We start from the raw sequence: 8,118 nt of genomic DNA, 5'->3' as shown, positions 1-8,118 counted from the left end.
ACAGATTCGAAATTCAAATGTAATATTTTTTTATAATTAAGTGTAACAGTATTTATGGCCAGACTAAGTATATGCAGACAATGTATAGTAGTGTTTCAATAAACTTACTTGACCTGCGTATTCCGTGCAGACATTCCGATCTATTCACATGAGAAAAACATTCTTGTAAGTTATAAGGTTCCGATTTTCCTTCTACTCGGTCGGAGATTGGTTTGATTAATTCATGTTTGAGAATCATTACTTATGAATATAAATGAAGCGATAAATATTTTTTATAATACGAGATCTAAAATGCTTCCCAAGGAAATGCGCTTCATATGCCTAAAAAGTATTTGCCCACTGTACCTGCGTAGTTACTGTGTACTGTATTCGGCAGCGCAGCCGTTTAGGCATCGAAATTGATTACCATCACGATTATTTAATTAAATTGGAGTATATTAATTAGTGAGAACAATTAAATCTATGTGAGCCAACCACGTCCAATTGCATACAAATTCTAGATCTCGATCTAGATCTAGACTAGATCCGCGATCCACGATTGGAACTCAATCGTATACCATCTTAATAGAACTCGCATAATATATACTCCATATTGATCAATGAAAATGTACAATCCGGCAATAGCATATCCTATTTCTATGAAACAAATATGAGATGTCTTGCAGCACAAAGCGCATTCCGCTGATTATTCACTTATTGTGAGTAGCTACACAGCGCGCAGGGCGGAGGCGCGCGAGGCGAGCGCCCGCCACAGCCGACGCACGAGCCTGTCGTGTATTTTACAATTAAAACAGACAATGTATACAAATATATATACCGTACATAAACCAAAATATTTTTTTACAATTTTGTCTGTCCCATAGTAACATTGGAATTTAAAGGAAAAGCATATTTACGCGGGTCAAACTGTGGGCAACATAATGCTTGATAAAGTCTAAGCCGACATTGCTACTGTGGTACAGGTGTACTCTCCTACTGGCACCACGGCCAACGCAACGCGCACGCAGGCGGCGGCGCGCGCGCGGCCGCCCTGCAGCGGCTAGCAGACAGTACGTCGCCGCAATCGCTCGCTCTGCCCCGCATTCCTGCATACTTAACTATATCATATACTAGCGACGGAACGGTAATATTCCATCTTCAATACGCGACGCATGTAAATTGATTGTTTTATAGCTTCTCACGGTGCCTTCTCACAGACCAATTGAGATAGCGCGTTCTTCTTTGAAATTTATTTCAATAATGTGTAAATTTATTTATTTTTATTTAAGTTTTCGGACATAGACCTTCGTTAGAAAAAAGCTATAAATCAAGTCTATCAGCACAGATAATTATTACAGCGATGATAGTTAGCTGGTAAATGGGTACAGTTTATATTATTTTTCCATAGAATTAATTTTCCACGTTCCAGTTTTAGTAATAAGTCTACCAGTCCATTATTAACTTCTGTTTTGACAGCATATCCGTAGCTAATTGCCTATTAGGTATTCATTAACAGGAACATTCATTGTCCATACCAGACCCGAGAATATTTCAACCGAACCCATAGCACCGAATATACTGCACACACTTTTCCGCTTCTAGCTAAGCCATTCAATAATTGTGAACCAGAAGAACCACATTCTAATAGGCGACGTAGCAGCCCAAGGTACATATATATATATGTTGCGATAAAGTAAATGGGAGAGAATACTATAGCAAAAGAGTCTAATATATCTGTATTCCGGTCCATCAACGAGATGCGAGATAGCTGTGCTCGCTAAGGACACGATTAATGCAGGAATCCGCGGGGTTCGCGCGGGATGAATCATTTATGCGCCGCTGGCTGCATTTCAATCGCTCGAATGCGCGGGGAAAAGTTTTCCGTGTTAGTGGACACCACTCGTGATCGGCTGTCACTTCTTTGTATGTATACGTCTTGAAAATATTATACGTTTTAGTTCCGCTGCGAATAAAAGTAGAAATATATTTTATGTAATGATAATGATAACGGACAAATTAGAAATTATATTCAATGTTTTAATTTAATAGATATGGGAGACCCATAGCGCAAATTTATTTCGTAAATATAGTGACACCGGAACTGTCCCACGCCTCCCGTACAATTGTTCAATACGTAAACAATTCAAGTTTAAACTGTTTACCTGTGAGGTCACAAATCAAGACGGATGTCGCATAACGGATGTCTCACGAGTTGTTCGTGTCACCTTACGGGAATCGAACCTGACACCCGCATTGTGTAAGGCCATCCGGTGAGGGGGTAATTGCACTTTCCCTTCAATTTCATAAAAAAAGGGGACTACCTAATATTAACGTAAAGAGATTTTTTTATGATGGCAATTCAACGTTGATTCTTTATTCCCTCGGAATCACCCAAAACCCCTAAAGCAGAAAAAATAATATAGGTCGATACTTTTTGTGACCTCGGAGGAATAGAATATGTTCAACAATGATTGCTTTTCACGAATGCTTTTGTCAAAATGAAGAAATTCTGGTGTGATGTAGACAAGTATTGATCGTTACCGGTTGAGTGATGTGGTAGTGCACATTAACTGATGTCTAGCCTATACTGCGTTACAGATATGGCAATCCGGACAAGAGATTGGGATAGCTAAAATCCAGAATAAGCTGCGTATGCGACATTTCGTTTTATTATAAGTAGTAATAATGTTTCTGATGCACTCTTATGTGTGAACCCTTCTTTTTAAGTGGGAAGTTCTAACATAGATACCCTACCGATATTCCTACCGACTACAGCCCCAATGTGTGACTTCAAACCGCTTTAGAGAAGTGTTATATGTGGACCCTCCCCATCAGCCAGTTAAGCACGAAGAAAAAACAAAACCTATGTTACAAATAGCACACTAAAATGTTTATAATCCGCGGTCACTGTCCCAATTCTGGGAACAATGTGAACATCAATAAAGCATTACATACGCTTGTTATTCACGACCCGTCCCGATGAGGACGCAGACGTTTTTGCCGATCACCATCCGATACCAGGTTCGATTCCCAGCGGCCACTCAAGGTATTCATATTTTCAATGATAATCAAAAAAATCGTCGATACCTACGTTTGAATTATCAGATTTTCCATTCGATTTATTCAGTTTTCTTAAACTAAATTATACCTAGTTTCATTGATAGCAACAATTTGAATGGTCGCTCACACTACTTATCGCTTTTAAAAGAACTGAAACAGGGTCTGTTACATGTACTGTCACATATTGATATAATTAGGTCATATTTGCTAACTCATAGATGATCGACATCTATTTCATCATCAGCCCATTTATCCAGAGCGAGTGCTTTGACTCATTACGAGATCTTAGGCAAACGCATTTCAGCCTTCAGCCTGCAGTCCACACAACGGTCGTTCAAATCACACCTATTCATTACATGTGCTATCCATTACATTTTCGTTGATTTTAATACGCTCAGGGAACCATATGGGATAGTTATATATCAATATTCAATTTAAAACGGTACAAACCTTACGTAAATTAAAAAGCGCTAGTGTATGAAGTAAATAATACAGAATTACTTTGCAGCTACCAATTTATCGGCGACTAATAGCCGCTGCATTGGATTCAGCTCTGTAATTAGGTATCTTGTACGCAATCGATTTTTATTCGCGATCTAATAAAATATTCACTCGGTCTGTGCGGCTGACGTGGCGCTCGGCGAGCTAATTGTTACAAAGAAATTGTGCTATCGAGTCCTTTCTGATTCTTGAGGGCGCACTGGCTACGATTTCGGTGTGTTTGGGGTCAAGCACCAGCATGCAGGGGTGTACTCATCTGGTCACCACACGGATGTGACTTGTAAAATGGTAGCGTTATCTCAGAGCGTTTTAAGATGAAAAACAATGTTTCTTTGTGCAAAAGGCATTTGTAAACATTTCTGCGCGACGATGAATTAAATTAATGGCTAAAAAGTTATCGCTAATTTAAGCCATTGTGGAACACGTAATAGCAGAAGAAGTTCGCACCTTAAATTGTTTAACATGATGCAGTTTGTCAATTTTTGATATTGCTTCATTTTTAATTTCCTGCAATTGACGTTTGTTCAAACTCAGTATTGCCAGAAGGTTCATTGTAAGCCCCTCATTTTCCAATGTACATTGCGCACTAAATGAATGTTATTTCACGATAGCATAGCTTATAAAACTACGTCATTGCTTTAAAAACAATGTACGGCTCACATCCAACAGGTGGTTATGCAACTCATTATATCTTATAATCTTATTTAAAACAGTCATAGGTGTGTCCATCTCACGAGGTTAATGTGATGTGATAACAATCGTTTACATCAAACAATTATATATGACAACTTGCAGTTCCGAAAGATTTCGTCCTGATTTCGCGCTAACTTCACGCCTTTAAGATTTCACAATATTATTTTTTTTAATTTTGTCTAAAATTTCTTAGGGCTTTCATTCTTAAAATCCTTCTCCGTTCGTGAAATCGGTCGAACCGTTCATGCGTGATGCCGTGACCAAGGGAAGTGGGGGTTGCAGTAAACTATCCCATAATCTTTGCAAGTAGAGATTTATTCGTCTATTATAAACATAGCACTTTCCCATATTTGTTATTTATAATAAATACACACGAACTACAACGATTTGTCAGCGGTTTTAATGCTTATTCAGATTATAATCTATTTCCTATCAAATTCCATACAGATCCGATAAATTGTTTTTACGTGCCAGAGTAACTTGCATACATAGGATTCATTTGTAGGATGCGGTGTAGGTTCATATATTACCTACTAGCTGCGCCTCGCGGTTTCACCCGCGTAAGTCCGTATCCCGTAGGAATATCGGGATAAAAAGTTGCCTATATGTTATTCCAGTTGTTCAGATATCTACGTACAAAATGTAAGATTTTATATTATTTGTTACGAGTCAAGCCCTACAGAAAAGAATCGCAGCTACGGGATCATTGCGTAAAGTTCTCGAATCAGTCGGCGCCGGATTAATTGCAGAGGAAATGCGAAAAGTTTAAATTAATGGCTAAAAAGTTATTTTAAACGGCCCACAGTGAATCCATTGTAATGATTATTTCAAATCCCCAATCCACAGGCGTTAAGAGATAAAAAGAAAATCGGACGCTGTTCAATTAATCTATTTTTTTTTTACTTAACTACCTGAACGGCTGTATCCCATTAGGTATAATGCAACTTGTATTTCATAGCACTACTGAAGATGTTATGTTTCATTTTATTATATTTTCTAAAAAAAAGCTGTTTTTAATATATGAAGTGCAGTGGATTTCATAAAAAAAAACATTGTTCCATAACATTCAACCATCACTAAGTGAAAACATTTTCGTTAAATACACTTATAAGTAGTGCATAATATTCAGCTATATTATTATAAACGAATGCTCCCAAACCATCTGTATTATTTGTTCCATCAATGGAAATCATAAACGTTACTAATGCATCGAATATGTTAAAAAAAAACGCTTTAAATCGCACAATAAACCAATGTAATTAAGGTTCCAAAAGTTGTGTAACTAAAATCAATTATCGAAATATCTCATTTTCATCAAAATATAATAAATTTTCATTTTTTTATAGAATTTGATTAAAACGCTTCAAAAGTTATTTCCACGCATCGAACTCACCGCGCCGCTATTTCAATTTATTTAAATACAGACGTACAATAATCCAAAAACCATTTACATATCCTGGATTCACACCATCCACCACAGCACTATTCTTACCATCGACAATCAAACAAACACACAAAGTATAGCACGGTAGCACAACACTAAAAAAAAAAAACTTTTCAAACTTGGCGCGAAACGGCGCGCGTAATGACATCCGCTGTCAATGAAACCCCATGGCCGACTGGCGACTGCCGCTCACTCACTGCGTGGTTGAGTTGCCAACGGTGTAATAATTTTCCCAATATCATATTTAAAATTTAAAGATGAGAACAACTAGATCAACAAATACGTTAGTATAATATGAGTAGGAAAAATCGCATTATTTTTTAATTAATAAACTTTGGTTGGGTCCTAAGAAAAATTTGAAGATTAGTTTAATTATTACAATCGAGTGTATTGTTATCAAGATTCAACATAATCTTTGCAAAAATATCATTATAAAAGTCAGCACAAGATAAAATAAAATGTAAAAATCAGCCCTATACGACAATCTTTCTGATCCTACGTCCTCACATTGACAACACACCTCTGAACACGTAATTCAGTAATTCTCCCAAACTCGGATCACGCAAAGCTCTCTCACGGCAGGCAACCCAGGCCCGCGCGCGACGTTGCCGCATCGACGCACAACGTAACAATAATGAGGTTAAAGTTTCAAACAACTTTTTTTTATTTTCAGTGGAGCTTCGCGATCTACGGACTTGTAGTAAACATTGAAATGGTTTTTACAAACTATATAATACTTACATTTGAGTGCTATTTGTGGTTATTTTATAGTTTATACTTTTAGCTACTAAGTAGTTAGTTTTAGTAAGTTTGACGTATGAGTTGCAGATCTAAATAATTGCAACATTTTAATGTTTTACGGCTTCTCGAATGAGTGAATTTTTGTTCGTTTTTTTATAAAGGATGGAATTTTTTACATCTAGCACGGAAATGTGTGTAAAAACCACCTCAGTGAGAACTATACATACCTACTAATAAGTAATTTAAAAATAAGTGAAACATTTCCAAATAAGTTGACTTGAGGAAAATTTTTCAACTTCTTCAAAGTAATTGGCGTTATATCATCGCACCTATCATTGAATAGGACAATATACGTGATGAAAACAATTCGCATAATCTTATTAGTAATTTTAATTAAATTACAATATCACGTGCAATCGCTGCTGTATGAGATCACGAAGAAACAGTAAACAAACAACGGGGTCCAACTTGCTCGGAGATATTTCGATAGAGCTGTGCTAAATGGTAGCACAAAGCCATTTTTAAAAACGTGACGATGTACGTAATTCATATTCCTACAATGTCCATTCAACTGAGTGGTGTGTAATGTCGTATGTAATACTAATACTATAAGAATTCTTGAGTTGGTTTAGATAAGCACGCCAATCTCCGAAACTACTGTTACGAATTGAAAAAAATCAATTTACTTTTGATAGTTTCTATATCGAGGAACGCTTCATGTAGGCTACAATATATAATCACCACGCACCAATAGGAGCAGTGTCAATGGAAAAATGTTGCAAAAAATATACCTTTCGAGGGGAGAGGAACTTGTGTGGCTTGTGCTAGCTAGCCAGCTTGAAAGAAGTTTCTAGAACTATTTCCCACGAATTACAGTAGAACCAACGACCGTTGGGGCTGAATAGTTCTGGAATGGGGAGCACGTGCAGGCCGTCCTAGCCGCAAGCGTAGATCACTTCCCGCAAGGTTCGCCTACAAACGACCTGGTCCGAGTGGCAAGGAGCCGCTGGAAGCCGCCGCCGGTGACCGATTGTACTGGAAACCTTTGGGGGAGGTCTTACATCAGCAGTGGACGTGCCACGGCTGAAACGTCGACTACAACAATACCAAGTACAGAATACAGACACAGTTAATTCAATACATTTTTCAACAACAATGAAGTTATATTTGCCTATTGATATTTATCCTCACTATTATTATGAATAATATAGTTTAAATAACCACCAATGGCCAAATATGTCGTTAAACATGTATAATTTTTCAAAACATCTAATAAAAAATGCGCTTAAATACTGAACAATGGACAAATCTGAAAACAAATTGTCCAATACAATCGAAGTATGATCTTAGTTTACAACTTTATCAAGTGTAAGCGGCGTTGCCGCTCCGCGCCCCCTTTCAACCGAGCGAGAGGGCGCGCGTGCGAGCGGGACGCCGCGCTGGGAGGGGATTGCTCTTTCCAATTGGGCGTTGGGAATAGGGCTGGCGATCTCATGAAAGGATCAACCGGGAGATGCTCTTTGTAATTACTTACGGTGACTTTATCCTGAGAGATACGATGTATTTATTGGGTAAATACCACTTCACTATTCTTTCACTCACTTTGTTTAACATTACGTCCCGTAATCATGGTAAAGTGACACAATTTTACGAGTCCAATTTGTGACGATTTTATAGTTAGATATAGTGTATACGATTAG

At 37.6% G+C, this 8,118-nt stretch overlaps 1 protein-coding gene across 7 annotated transcripts in view; it reads right to left on the bottom strand.

The window, feature by feature from the left end:
* The window catches only part of LOC119836332 (protein daughterless), a 33,385-nt gene extending 27,532 nt beyond the window's left edge, over window positions 1-5,853 (bottom strand). For all 7 annotated transcript variants that reach the window (XM_038361626.1, XM_038361631.1, XM_038361630.1 and 4 more), the window contains exon 1: window positions 5,726-5,853. The gene's annotated coding sequence lies outside the window, so the exon portion shown is untranslated. The remainder of the gene's footprint in view (window positions 1-5,725) is intronic.
* Between the last annotated feature and the right edge of the window lie 2,265 nt (window positions 5,854-8,118).

The sequence above is a fragment of the Zerene cesonia genome, chromosome 24 (genome assembly GCF_012273895.1).
Source record: "Zerene cesonia ecotype Mississippi chromosome 24, Zerene_cesonia_1.1, whole genome shotgun sequence".
Taxonomy (NCBI): domain Eukaryota; kingdom Metazoa; phylum Arthropoda; class Insecta; order Lepidoptera; family Pieridae; genus Zerene; species Zerene cesonia.
Note: the sequence above shows the minus strand (reverse complement) of the source record. Positions and strands in the feature narration are given on the sequence as shown.